General features: G+C 55.8%; 1 long non-coding RNA gene across 3 annotated transcripts; it reads right to left on the bottom strand.

The window, feature by feature from the left end:
• Nucleotides 1-9,123: 9,123 nt before the first annotated feature.
• On the bottom strand, nucleotides 9,124-17,446 carry LOC114484861 (uncharacterized). 3 transcript variants are annotated; one of them, XR_008616542.1, is made up of 4 exons: nucleotides 16,761-17,446; nucleotides 15,806-16,077; nucleotides 9,649-9,998; nucleotides 9,124-9,541 (listed from the first exon to the last, which is right to left on the bottom strand). It is a non-coding gene; the product is annotated as an uncharacterized lncRNA (long non-coding RNA). The 3 variants fall into 3 exon arrangements; XR_003678229.2 differs by having other exon boundaries at nucleotides 9,124-9,998; nucleotides 16,761-17,445; XR_003678228.2 differs by lacking the exon at nucleotides 16,761-17,446 and adding an exon at nucleotides 16,435-16,754 and having other exon boundaries at nucleotides 9,124-9,998.
• Nucleotides 17,447-25,955: the final 8,509 nt, after the last annotated feature.

Genomic DNA, 25,955 nt, shown 5'->3' with positions numbered 1-25,955 from the left:
CAAACAGCAAGGAGGCCCGGGGACCAGAGCCATGGTGAGAGCCAAGGTCAGGGGGTGGGGTGGGGGGATGAGTGAGAGGCTGACCAGCTCTTCCACGGAGACCCAGAACATGAACCTCTCTCGTACGTTTTCTCAGGAAACCACCAAAGAACGTGCTCTACTCAACCAGAGAGCAACCTGGCAATGATGGCGCAGGGGCGTGGGAAGGGGCACGCCCCACGGGAAGGGGAGCGGTGTCTGTGGACAGAGAGGTGCCTAGGGGGCCGGACTCCGGAGCTCTCAGGCTGGAGCATCTGTTGCCTGATGCTCTCCTCCTCCAAGAATCCCCAGATGGCCAGCAAGTGGCACAGCTTTTTCTGGAATACTGTCCCTGTCCCTGGCTGCCCCCCTCCCCTGGCCCAGATCACACTGAACTTTGCTGGAGGCTGAAGATGTATTTTAGCAAAGGATCCAGTTAGGGTTCCAAGCTGTGCAGGCGACTTGACTTAACTAACTCGGTCCCTTGTACCACTTGAGGGTTCCCTAACGTTTTCACCTCACTGTCCCCTCTGCGTTCCTCTTGCAGTCACCTTGCCTTTTGCACATCTGCTCCCCCAGGCTTCAGGGGTCCATGATGGAGGTGTCCACAGCCCGGGTCTCTGCTCCCTCCACGGGGACGGGGGAAGATTCTAGGGCATTTCTCTGCCAGGGTCTCTCTCCCCACAGCAGCCTGGACTCCTCACCCCTATGACAGCAGCTCTTCACCCACAGTTGACAGCCCATGTGAACCCTCCTATTTGACTTTGAATCCCTTCCTTGCAAAACAACAAGCCAGCTGAGACTTCCCGGGTGGTCCAGTGGCTAAGACCCCGCGCTCTCAATGCAGGGGACCCGGGTTCGATCCCTGGTCAGGGAACTAAATCCCACGTGCCGCAACTAAGAGCCCGCACGCCGCAACTAAGTTCGCATGCCACAACTAAAGATTCCGCATGCTGCAACTAAAAAAAGATCCCGCATGCCCCACGAAGATCCCACGTGCCGCAACTAAGACCCAGTGCAGCCAAATAAATAAATATTAAAAAAAAAAACCCAAAAAACCCAAAACAAAAAAACCCAACAACTCAGCTAAAAGTAGATTTACCTCCTTCTTGGACTGGCTCTCATGACAAGAGTTACCATGTTAGCTGGAAACTTCTCTGCCTGAGCCATCTGCTTAAATGTCAGCTCCAATAGGATAGGGATTTTTGCTGTTCCATTCACTGCACACAGACGGCTATGAGGAAATCGATTTTTGAATGAATTAAATTTTTGGATTTAAATTTCTTCTTCGATCACAGGGTGGGGAGGAGGGAGAAAGTATAAATGGAGTCTAGCCCCGTAGTTCTCTCGAGTGAAAGATGTGTTAGCTCCCAGAAAGGTGCCAGAACCTAGCTGAGGCACCTTGGAGTTTGATCGTATGACATGCTGCTGGCATGAACGGGAGCTTTAAAGAAATGACAGCAGAGTTTAAGGGGGATAGTCGGCAGACTTCTGGATATCGTCATGCTCATCTTTTGGATTTAGCAACAATGAGGTTTTGTGAGGAAATCCAGTAACTCCAAATGCTTTCAATACTGTCTGTTCTTTAGATATCGCTCTTCATGGGTTTGCAAAAAAAAAAAAAAAGGCACATTTTTTTCTCCTGTATGCAAGCCGGGTGGAGAAGGCAGGGCTGTGTGATTGGCTGAAGTTTGGAACAGCATGTTCCAGCACCTGGGAGCGAGGTCCAGAGGCTGTGGAAACGGCTGGAGCAGAAACAGCCACTTCAAAGGCACAGGCGGCAGGCCGAATAGGAACATCGTGCTGCCTGTTTGGTCCCAAATTTGAATGTATCTTTTCATTTAAAATGTCTTTATCAGACACCAAATATTATAGGAATTGTTGGAGAAATGAATTAAAAGTAGAAACTATAGCTTATCCTTTGTCACTTGGGAGAGATGATGACTATTTCAAAACCATGTGGTGGAAAACCAGGCTGATGCCCCACCTCCCCTCCCCCCGGTGGCTAAGGCGGTGTTTCTTAAAGTGGGCTCCATGATCCTCCAGCCTCAAGGGACTTTAATGGGTGTTGCTTGAAAATAGGGTTCTGTGTTCTAATAAATTAGGGGATTATTGCGTTAGGCAAAGTTAAAAATGTTTCTTTATTGCAGTTCCTGTAAGAGGCATTGCTATGCCAATATTATGATGACTCTAAGAGAAGCACAGAGCACTTCCCAGCAGATTTGACCAAAGAATTGATTTTCCCCCTCCTCCTCTTTTTTTTTTTTTTTTTTTTTTTTTAAGGAGCCTCCCATGGGACCACCATTCCAACCAACATCCTTTGGGGAAACATTGAAAACCTTCCCTTTGGAAGAGAAGAAGAACTTTGGGAAAAAAAAGCATAAATCATGCCTCTTCGGATCGTGCATTTCCTTTACTTTGTCAGAACAACAGTATAAAATTAATTTTATTTCCAAGGACTGTAATGCCACATTACTAAATTTAAATTCACTTTTTTTTCCAAAGAGAGTTTTAAAAAAACAGATTTCGGAACTACTACTTATGTGAAACAGATCTCTGCATGGAGCAATGGCCAAATATGTACAAGAATTTTATACAGGATGCAAATGTGATTCAAGAATTTCAGTGTGCCACAACCATTTTACCCAAAGTTCACCGTGCTCCGTGGTTCCCGCGACACAATAGATCTTGGCTGGTTTCCCGTTAGCATGATTGTCACGAAGGAAGCCCCTTCCTTGAAGAGCTATTTTATTTGCTTTGGTTTGACCAGTCTCTACTGCCAGTCAGCAAACTTGTTGGCTAAAATGAACTGACCCAGAGAGTAGGCTTGGTGGCCTGGGCTGTTGGCTGAGGAGTGGGGACCGGGGGCCAAGGCTCGGAAGCTCGAAGGCCTGTTGGGCTGGCTCTGTGGGGAAGTTGGCTGCATTGGTTGAGAGATGTTTTGTTAGATGAATCTGAGTTTACCTGGGTATGTTTTTACCATGTTATACGTTCTGAACTTTAATTTCTGAGTGTAACTCTGGCTGCTGTGGTTACGGCTGGTGGTTGTCATGTTGGTTGTGTGGCTGGATTTAAAATAGTGGAAATTAAGAGACTCTTAATGAACGAAGGGGCAAAGGCACACGGTAAAGGGGCCTGTGGGATGGGGGGGATTGTTGTGAGTTTCTTTCAAAACCATCTACCATAGCTACCAAATATACCATCGGGTGATCAAATACAGTGCCCACGAGGGCTAGGTGGGAAACGTAGGGTGCCCCTCTAAGGGACCGGAGATGACTGTTGCATGAGGGGTTCAGGCCTGATGGTGTCAGATCTTCTGATTGTTCAAGAGGAGATGGAAATCCAGATTTTTATACGAATCCTACTGATTTAAAAATGTAGGATCCATCAAAAAATGGTGTGAGCCCATCCCAACTTCCACCTGTGGCCAAAGCTGGCCCATGGGTTGCCAGTTCGTGACCACTGGTGACTGACAAATCTCTGTCTCCAGCTTTCATTCTCTCCAGAGCACCAGAGCCACATACAGAACTACCTACTAGATGCCCATACACCTGGATGTCCCAAGGCGTCTCAATTTCTGCTTGTCCAAAGTTGACCTTGCCATCTCTTCCACCCCTGTTCATCCTGGGTCCCTGTTCTCAGTGATGTTGCAGGAAGCCTCCCATCACCCAGGTCACCCTGGGAATCCTCCTAGCATCCACCTCTAGCATCTGTGCCCTCCTCTCCATTTCCTTGCCACTGTCTTCTACCTGGACCATTTCCATAGCCTCCTAACCGATGTCCCTGCCTCCAAATCTCCCTTCCAGTCCTTCCTCTGGATCTGCACCGTCCAGTACTGTAGCCACTAGTTACCTGTGGCTACAATTGAATTAATTAAAATCAAGTAGAATTTACAAATTCAGTTCTTTAGTCTTAGTAGCCACATGTCAAGTGCTCAGTAGCCACATGTGGCTAGTGGCTTCCATACGGGACAGTGCAGATACAGACTCTTTCCATCACTGCAGAAAATTCTATTGGCCAGCGTTGCCCTGTAATCACGTCACTACCTAAAATTTCCCTGATTGTCCATTTCCCTCTGGATAAAGTCCAGTCTCCTGAACCTAGTTTATGCCTCCACCCCATCTAGGTGCACCTGTCCAGCTGCATCCCCCATCGTGTTCCCACACGCACCCTCCGCTCCAGCCACCCCAGCTCCCCGTAGCTCCCTGCCTGTGTCGACTGTCTTCTGCCTTCATGCCTGGGCGCCCTTGGTCCTGCAGCCTGGAGCCACTTGTTTACCCGCATAACCCCAGACTCAGCTCAAACACACCTCTTGTTTGGGGTTCTGTAGCGCCCACCCCAGGACCCCACACCTGCCAGGTCAAGCTCACAATAGCACAGCTGTACTGCAGCACTTAGCACTCTGGGGGCAATTTGTCTGTCGGTCTCTCTGTGAGTCCGGCTGTGCTTCCTTCCTATCTGCACTCCCCACGTCTAGCCCAGTAGTAGGGGTGGTGATTGGGGGTGGGGTCAGAAGAGACTGGAGAACACAATCCTGAGAAGCCCCTGGAGTTAGCAGGAAGCTTTCACCTGCAAGGACACACCTCACTCACACTGCGCTAAGCAGTAAAGGGAGATTTTCAGCTTCACCAACTGGTCAGTGTAGAGGAAGGATGGACTTCAGGGCTGGTTTGATGTGGGCTCAGTCTGTCAAGGCCTGGGGAGTCAGTCAGTGGTCTCTCTCCAGGCAGATGTGGTGCAGCATCCACCTGAGACTGGCGCCCTCGTGTGGCCCAAGAGGGCACAGCAGCTCCCTGGGCTGTGGCTTCCCGTCCAGTTCCTGGGAGAGAGGCAGGATGGGTTTGGGAGGCTCTCTTAGGAGGACAAGGAAGCCACTTTCCAAGGAGCCCCACGGCAAAACTCTCCTTGCCCCATGTTCCCCTTACCATGCTCCCCCGACCCCCCGCACCCCCTGACTTATGCAGTGGTGGGAATGAGGGAGGGCTGTCTGTCTCAGCTTAAAACCCTTCCTCTAAGCTCCCAAGGCACCCTGAAAGTGTGCTAGGGAAGTTGAAAGAACCCTCATTTCTTCCTAGGGAAGCTCTGAACCAAAGAAGGTAATCCAGGCCAGAGCCCTTCTCTTCTGATTCCATTAGACCTTGGGGGACCAGGAAGAAATGAAGGATTCTGGACAGATTAATGGGGACCTGATGACCTCTGGAGCAGGACAGGCACCTTGAAATGTGGGAATGCTCTTCCTCTGAATCTCATTTGTCTAAACTTCTGGTCCCTGGGAGATGCTCCCGTGCTCCTCTAGGCTGGAGCCACCTGCAAAGGCACTGGTGGGTGTCTAGCTCTCTCTAGTGGGAATCATGAAAAGGAACCCAATGGGAGGACTCCAGTCAATGTCAGGACGGACTGCACCCCACTTCCTCCAAGCCATCCCCCAACCCCCCAGGGCTTGTAGGGATAGGCAGCCAGGCACTGCTCCCTCTTCCCACCCCACTGAAGCGGGGGACACTATTTAGGGCTGCAGGACCCAGACCTGAGGCTTTAGGAAGGAAGGTGCAGGGGGGAGGATCCTTCCGGAAGAGGCAGATGCTATAGACGGAGAGGGAGGGAGAGGGAGGGAGAGGGAGGGAGAGGTGGGAGGGGGGTCCACTGTGTAGGGAAGTCCCTTGCTTGGAAAGGCCCTCATCTTTGGGTACATTCCTTAGTGAGCCACAAGGGAAAGTCCAAGTCAGTTGGAGAGTTACCGTTTTCTCTCAGAAGAGGTTATTCCCTTTTATGTAAATATTTCAGTAAAGAAATTTGCATGTGGAGTAAATGTGCCTTTGAGGGAGATTTAAGGGACACGATGGCAAAGGGAGCCAGCGTCACCCCATCTCCTTCCACTTTGCAGCAGAGAGGACGTCAGCTTACTCAGGCCAGGAAGCCCACAGGGCGATTGATGGCTCTAGAGATGACACAGCAATGGCAGGAAAAATAAATCAGGGGACATGTGCTGGGGAGATGAGAGACCCCACCTTCTGTAGGTGCCTGAGAGGAGGGGGATGGGTCCAGCAAACTCCTTCCTTGTCATCTGTGCTGGGTATGGTGCCCTGGATCTCAGCATCCATTCCCTCCTCTTTCAATGTGCCCTTTGCACTGTGGAGGCCAGAAAGCTAGAAACCGCCCTTCTCAGACTCCCTTGCAGCTAGAGTGCATTAGGTAGAGCCAAAGAGATGCGCTTGTGCAGGATTTGGAAGGCATGGGGGCCATTGCTGCAGCAATTCCTGCTCTGCGGATAGTGACTTGGCGGTATGTTGGTGTGTCCTTGAACTCAACAATTCCACTGGAAGCCTCCAGCTTCCTGCCTCCACCCGTGATTTTATAAGCATCTAATTCCCTGAATCCCACCCCCCTTTCTTAACCTAGATTGGCTTGTTTCCTACACTGCTGATACAGCAAGTATTCAGAGGAGGCTGGTTTGAATGGAAAACAATGCTGAATCTGCTCCTAACAGATCTTTGGCTCTAAAAGAGAGAGGGCCACCCCAGATTGGGGGATAGGAGTGGGGAGGGACCCTCAGAGGGACAGCGTTGGACAGGAGTCCTGTTTCTCAGAAGCCAGTGGGATGTGGGGCAGTGGGTATAGGTGGGGGTGAGGCAGATGCTTGTGGGAGGACCAGCTAAATGGTGACATTGCCAAGTTTACCTCTGGACCTTAGGACCCCCCTTCTTTCCTTCCCTCCCCCTTCCCAGGCATCCAGTCAGGATGAACTTTTGGTGTCACAATGGCCCAGGTGCTCCCTCTTTCCTTTCTTAGCCACTGCTGCTCTCTGGAAAGACCTGGTGAGCCCACCTGCCGACACTGAGGCATAAGGAGGGTCAGGCCTATAGCACAGTCCCCGTGGCGGCTGGGGCTGGCGGGGGGGCTTGTTTTAGAATAAAGTCACTTCAAGATCAAAGACTAAAGCTCTCCAGGGAAATTCTGGGCATCAGCTATGAGAAGGGGAGTTATTTTTTGACGTTAGAACACTCTGGAATCAAACAGGTAAGTCGACTGAAGAGATACCCTCAGGTGTTATGGGACTAGGCAGTTTAAAAAATGGTCCCCAGTTCTTTGACACTCCTGCCGTTGAAGCGGGATCTATGTCCCCTCCCTAAAACTGGGTGGGCTTGAGACCGCTTCACCAATAGGCACAGTGGACGCAATGCCATATGATTTCTAAGGTTAGGTCATAAAAGCCAGGCAGTGCTGGCCTGGGCCTCTGGGAACGCTGCTTTCCCGATGACCCTCTCCGGACACTTCCTCTTGGGACCCAGCTGTCATGCTGTGAGCAGCCACGTGAAGAGGCCTGCGTGGATCCTCCAGTTGACAGTGGCAGCCCAGGTCAGCTTTCGAATCGTCTGGTCCAGACATGTGAAGAAAGAAGCTGGAGTGATGATGATTCTAGCCCCGGACGTCCATCTGAGCCACCCTCGGCCCCTCGAGTCCTCCCCACTGAGGCCCCAGCCTCCACCCCCAACACACACCCTGTCCCGGCCCCCTGACCCCTGGACTCTGTGAGCACAATAAACCTGATGCTGTTTATGTTACTAAGTTGGAGGAGGTCTGAAACGTTGCGGCAGCTGATTGCAGCCTGGGTCACTGCCCACGCAAGGGCCCTTCTCCCGTGGGGTCCCCGCCACGCCCCGCACTCAGTGGATTTTTGGGGGAACCAGACCTCAGTAGGGTTGCGAAGCCCCACCGCGCTTGGTGAGCCCTGCCGACTGACTGTCACAACCCGTCACGGAGACCTGGGGGATCTGAGCTCAGACGCCAGGCAGGCTTACCAAGGCATTTCCTGCAGACACGGCTCTCTCGCGCTCAGAGGACAGCGTGTCTGCATTTGGTTCAGTGGTGAACAATTCTCATTTCTGTCAGGGGAGCAAAGACTCTGGAGCAGGCAGACCTGGATTTGAGACTGGCTCCACCTCTCAGTGCCTCTGAGCCCTTGTGCAGGTTTGGTCATGTCTCTGAGCCTCAGTTTCCCCATCTGCCAAACAGGGACAGTGTGTAGTCCCTTGCAAGGCTGCTGTGAGGATGAGGTAATGCGTGAAAAGCCTCAGGGGGAACAGCCATCCTTCTACTGGGGAACTAGCCTCAGGGGAGACTGCTTGGTTGAACCCAGCACCCAGGGACAAAAGACGATGGCTTTTCACCCGAGTTCCCAGGTTCACTGGGGTTTAGTTGGGCTATCCATTCTCCATGCATCAGAGACTCAAAATAACAGTGACTTAAGCAGATGGAACTTGGTTTTCTGTCCCGTACCGTCCTGGTAGGAACAGTGAGAACTGGCATAGCAGCTGCACAGCATCAGGTCTCAGGCTTTTTTTTTTTTTTTTGCGGTACGCGGGCCTCTCACTGCTGTGGCCTCTCCCGTTGCGGAGCACAGGCTCCGGACGCGCAGGCTCAGCGGCCATGGCTCATGGCTCACGGGCCCAGCCGCTCCGCGGCATGCGGGATCCTCCCGGACCGGGGCGCGAACCCGCGTCCCCTGCATCGGCAGGCGGACTCTCAACCACTGCGCCACCAGGGAAGCCCAGGTCTCAGGCTTTTTCTGTCTTGCTGCTCCACACGCTGACAGGCGAGCTCCATCCACGCTGACTTGCCAAGCCCACCTCTGGCTTCCAGCCAGCGGGAGGGGACGACCCAGGGAGAGGGTGTCTCCCCAAAGGGGAGGCTGGACTCATGACCTCCACTCACATGCTGTTGGCTGTCCGATTGCATGACCACAACCAGCTGCCCAGGGTGCTGGGAAACACCAGGGCGCCCATGTGCCCAGTGACAAATCAGGGCTCCACTGCTGCTACAGAAGGGGAGAGCAGACATGGGGGGTGAAGGAAGTGTCCACCGCACCAGGCAAGAGGGCGTGGTGCTGGCCCCAACCACCCTTCTGCCCACGTTTCCAACCAGCTCAGCTGTTGAGGGCATTGAGCTGGGAGCAGCACTGCAGACACGAAAAGACTAGACCCTGCTCTCAGGGAACACGATTTTTCACAAACCGAAGCCCGTGGAGGATGTTTAGGGCACAGCTTTGAAGGGCTGAGCCATCCATCCAGGCCTGGGTCTCCGAGTTCTGGCCAGTCTGTCCTTGGACCATGCTGGTCTCTCTCCTGGATGACTCTCCCTCCCTGAGTGTGGCTCAGTGCGGTGCCCTTGACGTTGGCCAAGAGTCACACGAAATACACTTTCCTTTTGTGGCAAAAATAGTTTTTCAAGACGTAGTCAGTGGATCACATCACTCAGCGTTCCCTTTACCAAGGACCATGTGAGCAACTTTCACTTGAGTTTATTATAAGGGAAAAACACTGTTCCCACTGAGAAAGGAGCCTGCTTCCTGCAGATAGTAACAGATCAGCTTTCCTCTTCTGCCCTGGCTGCCCGGACGCTTAATCACAGCATCTGTGGCCACTCAGTCAGCCTTGTACAATCGCTGTTTCCTGTGGGCCCAGCATTTTAGTTCTCTGTGTTGGTCTTACTGCTACGTCTTTAATACATACTGCCTTCCGCATTCTCTCTAGAAAGAAGCAGGCTATCATTAATGATAAAATAGAAAACTAGGGCCCCTTAATTGGGAAGAAAACAAAGCTGGTGGGACTACGGAGGGTAGTCCCAGTGCTGTACTTGGGTGTTAGTGTTGACTCGATTTTCCCAGCAGCTGGGGCAGAAAGGCGTTGGTTACAAGGCTGTCCTCAGAAAGAAGGAAACAGAGCAGTGTTGTGAGAGAAGCAAAGCAGCGAGCACTTAGCTGATGGGAGAGGCTCCTGTAATGGTTCAGGGTGTGGGCAGGAACCTGGCTACTGATCTCAGCTCCAACACTCAGAAGCTGTGTGACCCTGGGCAAATCACTTAACCTCTCTGTGCATCAGTATAATAACAATAACAGCTGGCTTCTGGTTGCATCGCTTCGACCTCTGCTTCTGCCTTCATATCACCTTCTCCTTCTCTATGTATCCATGCCTCCTTTTCTGAAACTTTAAAAAACATTTTTTTGTTTAATTTTTATTTTATTTTTTATTTTTGCACCGCAAAATGTGGGATCTTAGTTACCCAACCAGGGATCGAAACTGTGCCCCCTGCAGTGGAAGCACAGAGTCTTAACCACTGGACCACTACAGAAGGCCCTTCTCTTCTGTATCTTATCAGGACAGTTGTCGTTGGATTTAGGGTCCACCTGGATAATCCAGGATGATCTCACTTTAAGATCCTTAATTATATCTGCAAAGACACTTTTGCCAAATAAGGTCAGATTCACAGACTCTGGGACGTGGCCATATCTTTTGGGGGCCACCATTCAATCTACTACAAGGACTAAAGTTTGGATCTAAGCAATGCATCTCCTGTGGTGAGACCAGTCCTTAGCGAGTAGATGGGTGGGGGGGATTTTTCTGGTGGGAGGAAAGGGCTCAGTGGGCTCCTAAAAGCTCCACCTTGTAGAGGCAGCTTTCCAGGGAGCTGCCCCTGGCTCCTATAGGCGGGCTCGGGCTTCTTGTCCTGCATCTCTTGTGGCCCCTCAGGGCCCAGTGGGTGCTGTGCACACACTGCTTTGGGCTGGTTAACTCCCACCTCCTCTGGTGGGGTGGGTGGGCGGGAGGGTCGGCCACATGACTCCTGACCCTGCAGACTCACTGACAGAGACAGACCCGAAGGGGCAATCCTTTCTCTCTCTGCTCGCCCCTCCCAGCACCGGCCTATGCCGCCAGCTCACTGGTCAGCTTAGTTGCTCCCTGCTCCGAGCACCTAGCACACAGCTGCAACTCTGATGGGGCACTCTCCTGCTCTAACACCTGCCATGGCTCCCCACTCCTCCTGAGTCAAGTCTAGACCCACTCCAGGCCCGCCACTATGGCAAACCAAACTACCTGTCCCGCCTGAGAATCCAGGATCCTTTTTCTAAAATCCACCTTTTTCTTGCTGTTCCCTAAACCTACCCCTGGATCCTCTCCCTCTGGGCTTTTCCTGACCCTGTTCCCTCCTTCTGGAATGAGTCTCTTCCTTCCAGCAGCCAACCTCTAGTGCTCTTAAAGGCCCAGCGCTATGCCTCTTCCTCCTGGCAGCCTTCCCAGATTTTCCAAGATAGACGTGATCATTTTGCACCCACCCTTCCCTCTTATGGCACCTCCCACTCCCCATCTTGTCCTGCTGTTGTTTATGGTCAGAACTCATTTCTGAAAGGGTCACCTCTTTGCTGGAAGGAGCCATACCTAGCTCACTTTTGGATTCCCGGCACCTCACACAGTGTTTAGCTCATAGTAAGTGCTTACTAACTATTTTTCAAATGAGTGAAACACCCATTGTAGTTCTTGTACATTAAGCTTTGGTAGCTCAAGGGGCAGAGTTCTCAGGGTAGAGCTGCATGCAGCTTCCTGGCCTCGAGGCTTGGTTTTATTCTCTGGGTGGCTGGTGTGGGGTCAGAAACTGAGATTTCCCTGGGGGCCTGCCTCCAGGGTTGTTTCACTGTGCTTCGTTGTGGGTACAACTGGGTGATAATACAGTTGGTTTCAAACATTGGGAAGTTTGTCTAAAAGAATTAATACGTTTTAAATAAAAAATTTCATATCTATAAAAAATTACAGACAAAGTTTAGCAAATAATAAAATGAACATCCTTGTACCCACCCCCATCCTAAGGAAAAGAATGCTGCCAGTATTGTGAGTGATACCCCCTTACATGCATCCCCCAGTAAGGTCTGTTTCAAGTCTACCTAACTGCAGAATCAGGGACAATCTAACAGTGCTCAGGGACTGTATGAAGCCGTCTGTTAGAGCACCAGATTGCAGAACTCTTAAAGTCACCAGTGTTCATATAAAAAGGGCTTGGGACCCCCCCCCCAAAGAAACAATAACGTTTTAGGGACACAGTTCTACAGGGACCCGTCTTCTGATTGGCAACTAGATGAAGCAGGTGTGCAGTCATCATTACAATACTGAACCACAGCCACGTGGTGGGAGGTGGGAGGTGCCTGACGTCCTAACAGGATCTTTTTTTGCAGTTAGTCCCTCTGGGTCCCTACCAGACGGGGGCGCCCACCTCGGCGGCACTTAAACCTCTGCAATGCATGTTTTTGCCCCTAGATGGCGCCAGAGGACTGTGCCCCTTCCCACCTGCGCGGGCCATTTTGGGGAGAAGAGGCATTTTGTATTTTGGAGATGATGGAGGAGAGAAACCCTTTAAACTGAGAAGCGAAACTCTGGCCAACACTTAAAACAGGCAGTTAGTTGCTAACTCCAGCAGCCTGCTCCTCTGAGCATGAACTCTGGTTCACCATAGTGTCTGCAGGACTTTGGGCCAATGCATAGGTGAATATAATTAACAGAGCCCAGCTTTGAGGGCTTTTGGGACAACTAAATGATTTTATTACACATAAAGTGCACTGGAACATTGTCTGGCACATAGTAAGTGCTCGATAAAATTCGCTGTTCTTTTCAATTTGTATTGCAGGGACTTGTCACGTGACCTAAGGGCAAGGAACCCAGCACGCTGCTTGCCTCTGCACCCCAAGTGCCTGGCACAGAGCAGGTGCTTAGTAAGCCATTTCTGTCTCCCCCTGCCCCCATCTCATGGAGGAGGGAGCCGCTGTGTTCCACGTGCCTTCAGAGAAGACCAGGCAGGGACTAACAGGGAGGTGAATGGTGTCTGGCTGAGCTGTCCAAGCATGGGCTGGGCTTCCTGGTGAGAGAGTGAGTTCCTGGGCCCTGGAGATATGAAAGCAGAGGGCACCTGCTACACAGGATGCAGCAGAGGGGACCCTGGTTGAAGGCTGGACTTGGTGGCCCTGCCCGGTGGTCACGTTTCTAAATGAAATGCAAATTAACTATTGCTGGAGCCCTCACCTCCCTGAGGTTGTAAGCGAGACAGGAAGGGCTGGGGAGGTCCGAGGGGAACAGGAGAAGCTCCCTCGTCAAGGGTGGGAGGGGTCAGGGAGAGGGGAGAGAAGGGAGGGGCAGGGCCAGGTTTTTATACTCCCCACAGCATCTAGGAACAGATGAGCTCGAGGGTGGGTGGGGTGTGGTTGTCTGTGGGTGGACCCCTGACCCCGACTGGGCCTTTGGTCAGCTTCTGAGGTGAAAGTTGCAGCCATGGCCTCTCATCTCCCCACCCGCCCTGCCCTCTTGTGATGGTCCCCGTCTTGGTTTGTGGAATGGCTCCTCTGCCCACCTGGTTGCCCACAAAAGACACCTGGGCATCACCCCTGAGGCCTCTACTCCCCTTCCCCACCCCTAGTCCATCAGGTCTACTGGGGACACAGAAAAGTAACGGGGATCCCAGTAAGGTGTTAGAGTGGTCTCCTTGCTTCTGCCCTTGCCCCGCAGGCTTTCCTCTACGTGGCCGCAGGGGGCTTTTGGTACGTCCTCAACTCAGATCACGTCAGCACCCTGGTCACCAGTCTCCTGTATCTTCCTGTCTCTACAGTACAGCCAAGTCCTGAGTGACTAGCCCGGGGGCCTCTCGGGCCTCACCTCCTAGCAGCCCTCTCTCCATCACCCCTTTCTGGCCACCCTGGCCTCCTGCCTCTCCTCACACCCCAGCCACATCCCACCTCTGCCCTCCGCCCTTGCCCTGTCCTCAGCCAGACAGCCGTTTGGCTGGCTCCGTCACCCCATCCAAGCCTTCACTAACCATCGCTTTTGGATGAAACCTGATTTAAATTTATCATCCCTCCTCCTTGTCACCCCCGTTCCCTTTTCCTGTTTCATTTTTCTCCATGGCAACGACCATCAAACATACTATGTTTAGGACTGCCTACGTAATTTGCAGGCTCAATGCAAAAGGAACACGTGGGCACCTTGTTAAAATATTATTGAGAATTCCAAGATAGTGGCAGCAGAGCGTTAAACCAAGGGCGGGGCCCCGGGTGACTGCGTGCGTTTCAAACCCATGAAGTGACCCCAACAATGTTGTACATATTTGTTTACTGTCCTTTTCCCCTCCGAATGGAATGTAAGCTCCGTGAAGGGAGGGATCAGGCTTGCCCACGGTGGTATTGCAGCATCTAGAACGTAGTGGATGCTTCGTAATTGTTTATTAAATGAATGAATGAAAAGTGTTACATTTGGGGTCAGCACAGAGAAGGGACACCTCACTCAGCCTCACCGAGGAGGCAGCTTGGAGCCGGGTCTGCAAAGGCCAGCAGGTAGGAGCCAGCTCACAAAGGGCCTTTTACTATGCCAGGCATTACCCTGAGTGGTCAGGGTGGGATGAGCCTCTGTTCCAAGCTATCTGTTTGACCCTGGACAGATTATTTAACCTCTCTGGCCCTCAGTCTCCACCTCCTAGTATGATAGGAATAATATAGAATATAGTATAGCAGAGAGGACATGGTACAGTATAAGGTATAGTAATGATAGTATAGGGTATATTTGGTGTCTGGGCTGGCAAGAGGATGGAGGTCTGTGCACGAGGTGTCTGGCAAGAGAGGGGGGAGGGAGACAGTGGATGGAGCAGGCTCAGGGCCAGTCCCACCAGCCTGGAGGGCTGCTGTGGGGCCCCTTCAGAGAGAGGGGTTCAGGGGATTGGCACCAGGTGATGAAGGAGCCTCGTTTGGTTTTGGTTTTTTTTGGCCACATTGGGTCTTTGTTGCTGCGTGTGGGCTTTTCCCTAGTTGCGGTGAGCAGGGCCTACTCTTGGTTGCGGTGCGCGGGCTTCTCATTGCGGGGGCTTCTTTTGTTGCGAAGCCTGGGCTCTAGGCGCGTGGGCTCAGTAGTTATGGCGCACGGGCTTAGTTGCTCCGAGGCACGTGGGATCTTCCCGGACTAGGGATCGAACCCGTGTCCCCTGCATCGGCAGGCGGATTCTTAACCACTGCGCCACCAGGGAAGCCTGGAGCGTCATTTTTTTGAAGGCCTCTGAGATTCTGGGCCTAAACAGTGTGACCCTGAGGCCTGGGGAGCATGATGGTTAGAGAGGGAAGCATTGCCTCCCGCCCCCAATTCTTCCTCCTCAGTACCCTGCTGCAGACCCATGTAAGGCTCTGAGGTCTGAGGACTCAGCGGGCCGTGGTGGGGGATGGAGAGCTCTCCAGAGCAGCGTTCTCATGGACGACACTGGCCACTGAGGCAGGGTGCCTTTACATGTGCCTGTCTGTGGGGAAGGCAGCATCCCTGGGGGCCCTGGAAGTACCTTGGGGGCCACATGGATGGGGCCCAGGAGCCCCTATGATTTGGGCACTGATGTCAGAGTGGCCAGTTTTCACCCCCAGCCTGGTGAGGCCACCTAGTGCAGTGCCTAGCACTTAGTAAGTGCTCAGTAAACGGAGTTAATACTATCTGTGTCCTCATTGTGTTCTTAGGAGGGCTCTGCAGGGGACTGAGGCCCAGGCAGAGGGAGGCTGGGCAGGTAATGACAAGTACAAGAACAGGAAGGGACCCTAGGAGCAGCGAATCCACACCAAGCCCATTGAGAGTCTTGCCCAAGGATGGGTCAGAAGCCAGAGAGGGGACCAGCGCTGTAATGAATGTCCCTGCCTCCCTGCCATGTCCACGGACTCTCCAGACCACCTCCTGCTGGTCTCCACAGGATGTCGCTCAGGTCCCTCAAGGCCTACATGACCAAGACAAGTCCTTCAGCCACTGTCCCAGACCTGTTCTCACCTGTAGCTCTGATCATCATCCAGCCAGTGCCAGAAATCTGGGATGCCCATTCGACTTTCCCTTCTCCAGCCTGGGCCTGATCCATCACCAAGTCCAAGGCAGAAACCCACACTCCACCCACCCATCAGCCTCAGGCCCTGCTGTTCTCCCCTCTATGTTTTTGCTAATGCGGTCCCCAGGCCCGCCCTTACCTCTTCTCTGCTCCTGGCTCACCCCCTCCGACTTGACCCTGGGCGCTCAGGGAGGTCGAGGAATGGTGGGTGGGCAGGGATCCTGGGGCACGCAGGACTCCTCCTTCTGGCCTGGTGCCTGGATTGGGTCCCTGCGCCCTGCCTGTCCCACAATGGTCAGCTGGGGGCGCTAGTGCGCCACGGAATATTTTCACGGCGGCTCCGAGTGGGGGCGGGGAGACTCTGGATCCTCTCTTGGTGGCGGCGGGGCTGGCGCGGCCGGTCTGGTTGGTCTGCATGTGGACAGTGGGGGCGAAAGCGGGGGAGGGTTTGAGGTGCGTGGGTGCGTTCCGCGGTGCACGGGCTGCGGTGCGGGGTTTGCTCACGACACTTGGAATGTGAGGGGGGGGCGGGACATCAGTCGCTTACGGGCTGTGGAGGTGCCCTGGGGTACTGGCTGCTCCCCCAGGCCCGGGGACACCGCTGTCGGGTTTCAACGACTTAGGTGAAAGTCTGGCCTCGGCTCTGCCCCCCTCCTGGCCCTTCCCCCGGGGACCCTACCTTCACACCCACTTGTGGCAAGTCTTTAGTTCTTTGGAGGGTGGGCTTTGAGATCTAATTCCCACTCTGCCACGTAGGCAGTCACTTACCTTGTTGTAGCCTAGGTGTCCCAGTAAGTAAAATGGGGACAGTAACATCAATGTCACAAAACTGTCGTGAGAACTGGAGCTCCAGGTGGGAAGCACTAGCCCCCAGCTACCACCCAGTGGCCTGAAGCCGGCTGGGGAGGGATGGAGGTGTCAGACAAGACCACCGTGAAATCACAGCCCCATCTCCTCCAAGAGGAGTCCCCCTCCGGGAAGCCCAGGCCCAGACCACTGTGCTCTGTCTCCGAGGGCACGTCCACCTCCCCTGTCCTGCAGCTTTGTGATGGGTCTTTGCCACCCCTGATCTCCTGCTTCCCAAGGGCACAGACCATCCGGCCACAGCCTTCCGTCCCTGGCGCGGCAGGCAGGAGATGGGCCTGCTTGAGAGGAGTCCTGGCTGCCTTTGAGCTGGTGCTTGAGGGACAGATAGGGTTTGCTTCCTGTCTGGAAGTGGAGGGGAGGGGCAGCTGAGCAAAGCCAGGAGGCTGACACCGCACGGCCTCTCTGGAGAGCGTACGGGGCCAGCGTGGCCCGGGCAGGGGCAGGTGGAGAGCAGCAGGGGTCTGGTTGCTGGAATGGGTGGGTTGACACCCTGTGGGAGTCCTGCCGTGAATTCCACGGGCAGCAGGGGAGCTGTGGGGAGACTCTGGGCAGCCCGGACCCCCGGACGAGGGAGGGCTGGGTCTCTCTGCTGAGCGTGGGAGGGGCAGGGTCAGAGCCAGTGCGAGCAGCAGGAGTGGGGAAGAGTGGGCACCAGGCCAGAGGCGCCTGGGTCCAGACCTGGCTGGTGCCCGGAGGGACGGAGAGGAAGAAAAGCTCCTTCTCCCCTTGGACTGCGTTGTAGGGAATCAGGTTGGATGACTGCAAGAACTTCCAGGGCCGCGGTCTGGGGAGGCCCTGTCCCGGGGGCCTGGTCCTGCCTTCCCCATCCCTGAGTCCCCTGCGTCTTCTAGCTTCCACTGCCTCCAGAGGCCCCGTGCGCTTATCCAGGCTTCTGGAGTGAGCCCTGGACTGGCTGAGGCCTGAGGTGGGGCAAGGCAATTTACCCCCTAACCCTCCTAGGTGAGATGTGATGAGTTACAACCTCTCAGGCTCTCCCTTGCCCACTATGGTGGGGGGCATGGAGCCACAGCTCCTGACTGGCCCACTAAGGGCCAGGTCTTCTGACAGGGAGTGGCAGGCTAAGGAAAGGACCCACTCAGGATCATGCTGCTGCCATGGGTGCAGGGTCTCTGGGGTGCAGGGCTGAGTGGGTGAGAGAAGGCTGTGGCGGCCTGAGGAGTTTGGGGTGCTTGGGCCTGCTGGAGAGGAGTCCTGGGGAGTCTCATGACAGAAACTGCAGCATGAAGGCCTCGGCTAGAGCTGAGGGAGAGACCTTCTCATCTGGCTGCAGCAGCTACCTTGGAGTCTGGGAGGACAGCGGAGGAGGGTGCTGAGCACGGCTTGTTTACCCAGTGGCAGGTCCTGGCTTGCTGGGAATGCAGCCTGGGCCTGGGGCCAGGAGGTGTCGGCTGATACCAGCCAGGCATCCCTGCTCCCTCTCCCCCAGACTGCAGAGGGAGGGCCTCGAACTCAGCCTACTGGGCCTATAGACCAGGGACAGGGGGTAGGAGTGCTGGGGCCCCCTGGGGAATGCTGGCACAAGTCTCAGAGGCCTGGGTTTGACTCCCTCCCCCGAGGTGTGGGTACCCCAGGGTCTGGGGTAGAGGAGTGGGCTGGGGGCTGTACTGCGGTGGGTTTCTGGGCCGGGTGGGCCCAGTGGGCCCCTGGACTGCTCTGAGCAGAGCTCCCACCTCAGCTGGGAGGACAGGCATGCTAGGGCAGGCCCAGAGACTGAATGACCCCCTGCCCACCCCATATAAGTCCTCACATGGGGCCACTGGGTGCAGGGCTCATGGTACTGGCAGAGTGCTTGCCGTTCTTACTGGGGGCACGTCCTGTCCACAGCCCCTACCCTTTTACCTCGACTCCCAGCCTGGGCATTTGGGACCTGACCCACTACCCTGGATCTATGCCCCCACCTGACACTCCAGGGCTCAGCAGAGGTCTCTGATTGTCAGAAAATGGACACAGCGTGGGCTCAATGGGGCGGGTGGGGTAGAAAAGTGGGCTTGTGGGGAGCTTGGGGTTTGGGGATCTTGGGCTAGGGTCGGTGGTGAGAGTAGAGACAGGGCGTGGGGTGCTACTGGGATGTGGAATACGGGTTAGGATTAAGGGAGGGCCTGGGAAGGCAGAGTTTGGAGGAATGTTGTAGGTTTGGGGCTGCAGTTGGGGTGACATTGGAATTTTGGGCAAAAGTCTGAGAGTGCGTGCAGGTCAGAGCTGGGGTTTGGGATGGGATTGCTTTAGGGCTGAGTTTTGCGAATGGGGTAAAATTTGGGCATAGGGAAGCACCCAGGTTTGGAGTGAAGCTGCTTCAGGGTAGTGTTGGGTACGGTTCAGACTTGGCCTTAGGGTTGGGGTTAGTGCGGTGTCAGATCCGGCCATGGGTTCAGGATGGGGGTGGGGCAAGCCCAGGTGAGCGTGGTTCACAGTTTGGGGTTAGTTTGGGTTGGGTTGGGGTTGGGCATGGTCGCAGCTGGTTGAGGGTTTTAGGGATCTGCTTGTCTGCCCTGTGGTGTCCTGCTGGGTCTGTCCTCTCCCTTTTTGGTGGACTGCTCTCGGCTAAGGCCTCGGCTGGAGACCGGATGCTCTGGCCCCAGGTGGTGGCAGGACCCCCTCCACCGTCTGTGCTCAGGCGGGGGCCCAAGGAGGTGGCATTCTGCAGCTGCACCCCAGACTCTCTAGGGCCTGGGTATTAGCTGAAGCAGGGGCCCCATGCCACACTGGGCTGGCCTGGGGTTTGGGGCTCCTCCCTGCCCGTGAAGGCCACCCACCTGCTCCCTGCCCTTCTGCCTGGGCGTCTTCTCTCACTCTGGACACTTGTCTGGGAACCTCTGCTCCTTCTTTGAGCCACTGGTGGTCAGGGAGATGGAGGGTCTTATCAGGGTGAGCCCTGGCCCCTCTCCTGACCACCCTGACTCCCAGGCTCAGGTGGGGAAACCACTCCTCACCTGGTGTTAACCAGAATGGTAGTTGGAAGGCCTGGCCGTCTCACTCTATCACAATTCCCATACATTTCAGGGCCAGACTTGGGGTCCCAGGGTCAGGCCTGTGACTCTGCTGCCTGGGGTGAGTGAAGTCTGGGGGCCCAGAGGTGGGCTGATGGTCCTGGTCTAGACCCGAGGCCTGTCTGTCAGTCAGGCTCCTGTCTGTCCGTCAGCTGCGCCCAGGCATGCCCCTAACCCTAACCCCAGACCCCAACCCCCTCCCTCCCTCGTCAGTGTGAGAGGCTGCCTCTGCTCTCCACTGCAGATCCCTTGGGGTGGGACCAGCCTGGGAGGCATGGGGGCACCTGGCTGGGTGTGTTTGCGTGTGACTCAGCCTGGATGCCGAGGCCCTGAGTTGCTGGCTTTGTTCTCCCACTGGCCGGGTAGGGCGCATGCCATAGCCCTGAGTCATCAGGGTGTGGCCCAGCGGGCCTGGCGGCACTTTACACACACACACACACACACACACACACACACACACACAGTTGTGTGCACAGATGGCCCTGGGGCCAGGACATGCCGACCTGGGGGCAGAGGACCCCGCCCGGCATGGGCCGTGTCCTCAGTGCTTTTTCCCGGTGGTGCTGTGAGCCCCTTCTGAGGTGTTCCTCGGTGACCAAGTGCCCTGTACCCCTGGAGCTCCCTCCGGTTAGGGCCTGGAAGGGCTGAAGTGGTTTGGTGTCCACAGACACAGCCAGAGACCCTGGGGAGCACACTTACCCTTCCTCAGCTGCCCAGTAAAGACCATTTGCAGGCCATCATGTGCTACTATCCAAACTGTCGACCCAGTGGGCCCTTAAAACAACTCCGGGAGGAGGAAACTATCACTCCCACTTTACAGAGGCAAAACCAGAGCTTAGGGAGGCTCACAGTTGCCCAAAGTCACATAGCTAGGGAGTGGCCAGCCGTCCTTAAAGCCCCTCATCAGGTGTTCAGTGGGGCCTGCCCTGTGCCAGGTGTGGGACATCAGTGATGGTGGCCTGGCCCTGGTCCTCCACTTCAGTCCAGTTTGTCACTGGGACCCCCGGACACCACTCCTCACTCAGAGTCAGGCAGGGGCCCCACAGGGTCCGGTGAGTGAGCAGCCCTGTTGCCCCTCCCAGCCACCCGCCCTGGGTCCTGGACCCCTCCATGCCTCCGAAGATGGAGACAGACATGGCCCTGCTGGACTCCCGGGCAGTGCCCAGCCTGCTTCCTCTGGGCAAGAGGCAGGAGGCCCTGGGCCCCTGGTGGGCAGCTCCCTCCTTGGGGAACCAGGCCTTACTGCCCTCAGGGAAGGATAGAAAGTGCGGTTTCCACACAACTACCAGCCTCCCGCCTCCTGCCCCCCACCTCCCCCTGCAGGTGCTGTGTGTATGTCTGGGTGTGAGTGTGAGACGGCAGGAGAGCCAGACTGGCTGTAAATCAGAGGTGAGGGGGAAGCAGCGCAGGTTAAGCGCAGGTAGACAACCCCTCCCGGAGGGGCATGGGTGGGAACCCAGGGATCGTGGTTCCCAGGCCAGGCTTGGGTCCTCAGACGTGCCTGTATGTTGTTTGGCTTTCTCTGACAGGCCAGGGGGCTGCTCTGGACCCTGCTGCTCCCAGGGAGAGCTATTCAGGTGTTCTTGGGTAGGTGAGTAGGCACGGCTCCAAGAACAAGCCTCACCTCCTCCACCCACAACCCCACCTAGTTTGGTCAGAAGCTGTTTGAGGGAGAAGAGAAAGTACCTTACAAGGTAACAAATGCTGTCTGCCAGGTGGAGGCCAGGCTGTCTCCCTGCTTCTGGGCCTCCCCGCCCTACTCAGGAAGAAGCTGGCTTCTGCGGTACCCAGTCCTGGCCTTGAGCCCAGCAATGGCCTCCCAGCCTCCATGGAGACACTGACACCTGCCCCAGACCCGGGTAAGGGCACCTGGAGTCAGGGAGGCCTGGCCCTCCCCACCTGGGAGGCAGAAAAGGCAGTCAGGGCTCAGAGAGGGAGCTCGCTGCTGTGTGACCTTGGCTAAGTGAGCTCTCCTTTCCAAGTCTCAGTTTCCTCCTCTGCACATTTAGGGAGGTGGGCTAGGGGTCGTGAATTCCCCCAAGGATCTTAAGCCCCATGGAGTGTCCCTTCACTTACAGACTCTTAACTGGCCAAGGCCACACTGCACAGCCCTGGCTCCCTTCTCCAAGCCCAGGAGCCTTTGCTGGGCTCCCTTGGCAAGGGCTGCCCTCTCTGTTCAAGGGAGCTGGGGTCGCAGGGCAGTTCTCCTGGTCAGTTCTCCAGGTGGGGTGGTCTGGCTCAGCCTGCCTAATTCCCAGCGAGGGGGCCCGGGGGAGACGGCCTGAGGAAGCAGGTGCCCCCTCCTTAGACCCGTCTCCCTATCTGTAATGCTCGCATCTCCAGCTCCCGACCAGCGCCTCCCTTGAGAAGCAGACCTTCCCTGGAAGCCTCCAGCCTACCCCCTGGCCATACTCTCCCCAGCCCTTGAGTGCAATGTGTTTTGTATCTTTCTGTGCCGGTCATCCTGTGTGTGCCAGATGCACCATCTTGGAATTTCACCCTGGAGATGAAAGGTGAGAGCGCCGACTCCATGCTCCCAGTGCAGTTTTCCAGCATTATCTCATTTGACCCTAGCAACAGCCCCTCTGCCAGGACACTTTGGCAAGTGAGTTCAACAGAGAGGTTACACAGCTTGGTGGGGGCAGAGTCTGGAGGCAGCCCCTGCTCTGGCCCTGGCCCCCTTGTGGGCGCAGTGAAGGAAGGGAGTATGTCTTCCTGTTGGTCCTAGAACAGTCGGAGCTGGGAGTATCTTTGGATATTTTCTAGTTCAGCCCCTCACTGTGCAGCTTGGGGAACTGAGGCCCAGAGCCGGGACTAGAGCTCGGGACTCCTGACCCCCCGCCCCGCCCCATTTCCTGGGCACAGGCTGTGTGCTCTCCCCACTCTCTCCCCGACTGGCTGGGCCTGGGCCTGGGGGTGCATTGGGTTTTGTGCTGGTGAGTGCATCTTGATGGCCCAGCTGGGAGAGGACAGGGTAAGGGGCCAGGTCCCAAGCCTGTGCTGGGAGCGGGTGGGTCTGTGCTCCTGCATCAGAACAGAGGGTGGAGGGAGAGAGAGAGAGAGGCCTGGGCTTCTCCATCAGTGATTGCACAGAGGTTTTCCAGGAAGCTGACGAAGTAACTTCTGCTGTGTGAGGAAAACAAGGCCAGACATGTGAGAATGGCTGAACCTTGCTGTCCTATTCACAGCCTCCCCTGCGTGGAGCAGCCCTGAGAGGTCTTCCCCCAGCCCTCTACCTTGGTGTAGAAAGGACCCTCCTGAAGCCCCTTGGTGACACCCCTTCTTGAAAGCCCTGGGTATCAGGGAACCCCTCAGTCTCTGGTCAGTTTGGAATTCAGACAGTTCTAGCAGGAAGTTCTGCCTGGTGCCTGGCTCTGGTCTCTTCTGCTGTGTGTTTAACCCCCTCTTTTCTTGTCCTGTCCACTGGAGGATGTGACTGTCTGGCGCTCAGGCCACAGTAAGTCAGAGGTCAGGACTGCAGATGCTCTCTCCTGTCCTCCACCTGTGGTGTTTGGGGAAACCCGAGGCTCTGTTCTGAATTCCCACAGGGATGCCCTTCTCCTTGCCCCTCCCCAGCCAGCTGGCCCTGCCCTCACCTTCCACACCTTGTGCGTGCTCCCCTCTCCAGGAAGAGAACCTGCTGCCTCAGGTTCTGTCCTTGCCTCTGCATCTGAGCTGGTTGCCAGCATCTTCTCTGCGTTCCGCAGCAGCCTGTCTTTCCAGTGCCTTGGGCAGTGCCTGTCACCAGTTGGTGCTCAATAAGTGTTACGAGCTTGTTAAGGGCAGCTCTTCAAGTACATGCTGAAAACCATGGTCAGCTGACTCTTCCTGATTTTACAGATGGGAAACTTCCAGGGTAGACCCTGTAGGTCCAACCCATGGGGACCTTTGGTTCATAGTGCTCTAATGGGGGATTCTGAACACATGTGAACTTGGACTATCTTTCTCTTCTGGCCTGTATGCTGGTGCCAGGCCCTGAAGAGGGTTAGAGGGAGGAGGAGACTGCCAGGCCTGTTCACAGATCATCACCCCCTCCTGTCATGGACTCCTCTGGGCCTGGACCAGGATCTATCCGGAAGTTCTAGAAGCCAGGAAGGCCAGGGCATGGGAGGCGGAGGACACGGTTCCTCCCAAGTCCTGGACTCAAAGGGGGGCTGAGAGCAGGGTCACAATCTGTGAACAGCTGTTCATGCATTTAGTGAGCACTTACTGTATACAAAACCCTACATTTGTATGGGGTCTGACATGGCCTTAGAAATGACCTGTTCCCGCAGCTCAGAAAACTGAGGCGTAGAGAGGGTCCTGTGCTGCCCTGGGTCGCACAGCAGTGCATAGTGGCTGGGAGTAGAGTCTCTGTTCCTTCCCCAGCACCTGCTGCCCACAGAGCTGCCTGAGGATGGGGCACAGTGGCGGGGGAGGGGGCTTCAGCGGAGGGAAGGACAGGCAGTGCTCAATGTTCTGAAGCACAGCTGCCAGCACGGGGCTGGGGGTGGGGGAGGGATAGGAAAGACACATGAGCCCAGACCTGGGAACATGGAGTTACTGACAGGCACAAAATAGCCCTGGGTCGCACAGCAGTGCATAGTGGCTGGGAGTAGAGTCTCTGTTCCTTCCCCAGCACCTGCTGCCCACAGAGCTGCCTGAGGATGGGGCACAGTGGCGGGGGAGGGGGCTTCAGCGGAGGGAAGGACAGGCAGTGCTCAATGTTCTGAAGCACAGCTGCCAGCACGGGGCTGGGGGTGGGGGAGGGATAGGAAAGACACATGAGCCCAGACCTGGGAACATGGAGTTATTGACAGGCACAAAATATGTGTGTGTGTGTGTGTGTGTGTGTGTGTGTGTGTGTGGCAGGGGCGGTGCAGCGTTTGTTCTGGGCAGGCTTGTTAAATATATGATGTTAAAATGTATGATGTTTATAAAGCAGGAAGAACAGGGTTCGCCCATAGTAATTGCTACATAAGCATTTTGCTGTTGGTATTTGAGGGGTCTTAGAGCAGGCAGGCAAAGACTGGGTGGACGTTCCCGGCTGGGCTGTAGGCAGGAGGAGGGGTGGGTATCAAGGGTAGCATGACAGGTGTGCTTGGAGGGTGTGTGAGCAGCTCGGAGTCAGGAAGAGGGGGCTCCAGCTCTGCCCACTTTCTGGGCAAGGGGAGTCCAGAAACAGGAGGCCACTTCTGCAGCCTGGCTGCGGGGTGTGCAGAGGGTGTCTCTGGTGTGGCCTAGGGGGTGTTGGGTGTTGCCGGGCTGGCTGAGAGGCTTGGCAGGTCAAAGACGGTAGAAGGCAAGGCCTCCCTACCAGGCTCTGGCTTTCCCCTCCGCAGGACCCCCGGCCTCAGCCCTAGCAGAAATTGTTTGATGAGTGACTGATCTGGGTAGTGGGACCCGAGAGGCGGCGCCGTCTCCCGGACCTGCATCCACCTGCGGCGGCCGGCAGGGGGCGGGGCCCGACCGGCTTTGGGAAGCTCCTCCTCCCCTGCCTCGGGCGGGGCGCCCCCGAAGGCGGCGGGGCTCAGACTTGGCGTCGCCGCCCGCGTCGCGTCCCGTCCCGTCCGTTCCGGGCGGCCCCGAGCCGCCTCCCTGCCCAGGCACGCCAACCCGCGGGCGGGCGGACACCAATTGTCGGCGCCGCGGGAACAGAGGTTTCCGAGCCCCTCCCCGGTACCTGGCGCCACACCGGGTCCTGTCCCCGTCGGGCGCCGTGGGGGTGGGCGCGGAACGGTGCGGGAGACACAGATCCCGAGTTCCTCAGGTTCCGGGCCCAGGGGACCCCCTGCCCGCAGCGGCATGACACACCTGCTCTGATGGTGGGTGGCTAGGGCCCTGGGCCACCCCTCTCCGGTGGCCTCCCCCTTGTCTGGCTGCTGGAGGCAGCCAGAGCTGTGCTGGAGTCCCGGCTCTGGGCTCAGTTTGCTCATCTGTAAAAGAGAGCGATGACCCTACCTCCCAGTACTGTCGTGAGCGCTGACCCATAGGAGAGGCTCATGGACAGTGGCCCGGGACAGTGCTAAAGAACGTCCCTGCCCACCTCCCCAGTCAGACTGGCAGCTCCTCCAGGGCAAGACTCCTCAGGGAGGGGCCTCATGGTCCCCTGTACCCCATCCCATCGCAGAAGGGCAGGCTCTGGCAGTGTGGGGGTGGTGGAAGCAGGGAGAGCACAAATCCCATTTGCCAGTTGACAGATGGGTAAACTGAGGCTCAGTTTCCCCCCATGAGTTAGTGACAGAAACAGGACCAGACCCAGAGCCCCTAATTCCCAGTCAAGTGCTCTTTTTCCTTTTTCTTTTTTTTTTTTTTTTTTGTAGTACGCGGGCCTCTCTCTGTTGCGGCCTCTCCCGTTGCGGAGCACAGGCTCCGGACGCGCAGGCTCAGTGGCCATGGCTCACGGGCCCAGCCGCTCCACGGCATGTGGGATCT

Source organism: Physeter macrocephalus, unplaced genomic scaffold (genome assembly GCF_002837175.3).
Source record: "Physeter macrocephalus isolate SW-GA unplaced genomic scaffold, ASM283717v5 random_95, whole genome shotgun sequence".
NCBI lineage: Eukaryota > Metazoa > Chordata > Mammalia > Artiodactyla > Physeteridae > Physeter > Physeter macrocephalus.
Note: the sequence above shows the minus strand (reverse complement) of the source record. Positions and strands in the feature narration are given on the sequence as shown.